We start from the raw sequence: 1,433 nt of genomic DNA, 5'->3' as shown, positions 1-1,433 counted from the left end.
AATAGGTTAAGAAGGGCGTATGCACCAAATTTAGGTCAATATCCTGTATTTGAAAAGCGTGTGGTTGGTTGAAAAAGAAGGTTCGAGAATATCTGTTCTGAAGGAGTGAAGAAGGGAAAAGAACAAGATAATGTTGTGATTGCAGGTGAAAAGAAATTGGACACTGTTGAAGAGATTGTTGGTTATCAGTTTGAAAATAGTTCTGGTGTCAACTGCTATGCTAATGTAGTGGTCAATGTTGTTTTTTATCTGGAAGGTTTGCAAGAACAAATTATGCAGAATCAGGAAAAAAGATTTTGTTCTCTGTTGCATTCTGTTTATGAAAAATTGACAACAGATAGAAGTAAAATACAATCTGTTTCAGATGTTCGTAGTCTTTTCGATGTGTGTTCTGGTTCTACACAATTTACACAAAATATCCAACAAGATTATTAGGAATTTTTAATGTATATGCTTACCATTTTTGAAAATGAAGGTGCAGAAATAGAAAATATTTTGGCCTTTCTTTCAAATGGGAACATCATTGTGAAAATAGCATGTATACATGTAGCACCAATGTAGACACTGAGAGATTTCTGTATTTAACATTACTCGACTGTAAATCAGTGTTTTTCAATAAATTAGTTAAAGGTGCAAATCAAAACATGGAGTGTAGCTAATGTAAATCAGAAATGTTATCCACATTATTCTTAACAAAATATGGAAAATACATAATTTTAATGATGCAACGTTGTTCAGCTGACGGAAGAAAATTGGATACTTTAATAAAGCAATTTGTAGCAGCACAACTATCAATATCAAGAAGGACTTTTGTAGCAATTGCAATAATTTTCCATGATGGTCCTTCCACCACATCTGGACATTACACTGCCTATCTAAAATGTGAGAAAGGCTGGACACTTTGTAGTGATTCCCAGTTGGTTTTTAAACAACGTTTGCCTAGGGAATTACCTAATATTTTTAAAGTCAAAGTTTTAGGAAAATAATTCACTCTCTGAGGAATTTATTCTTATAATTTAATAGGACTACCATTGGACAATTTACAAAGAAGGAGTGCAAAAATACCATTTGGCCTCAAGGAAAGGTATATTTTTGAATTATGGATTTTTTGGTGGTCATTGATTCGGTGAATATTTTAATGCAGCAATATTTACAGTTTTTATAAGTTAAAGTTATAAAATTTTGTTAGCCCTAAGCATTTCATATATGTGTGATTTTTATTTTCTGGTATTTCACTGAGAATAGCATGTTGTTGTTTTTTAACAATCTTTCTGATTGTTTTTTTTTTGCCCGCTGTTAAGTGATGAGTACGATTGAAATCACTATTTCTAGTGAAATTCAATATATTCTGAGAACAGAAAAAAGGCAAACAAATTACTTTGTGGAAATTATGCTGTGTTGTTAAAAATGTATTTTTACATGTTATAATTTTT

The sequence above is a fragment of the Triturus cristatus genome, chromosome 3_1 (genome assembly GCF_964204655.1).
Source record: "Triturus cristatus chromosome 3_1, aTriCri1.1, whole genome shotgun sequence".
Lineage (NCBI taxonomy): Eukaryota > Metazoa > Chordata > Amphibia > Caudata > Salamandridae > Triturus > Triturus cristatus.
The sequence above is the reverse complement of the archived record's forward strand: the minus strand, read 5'-3'. Positions refer to the sequence as shown.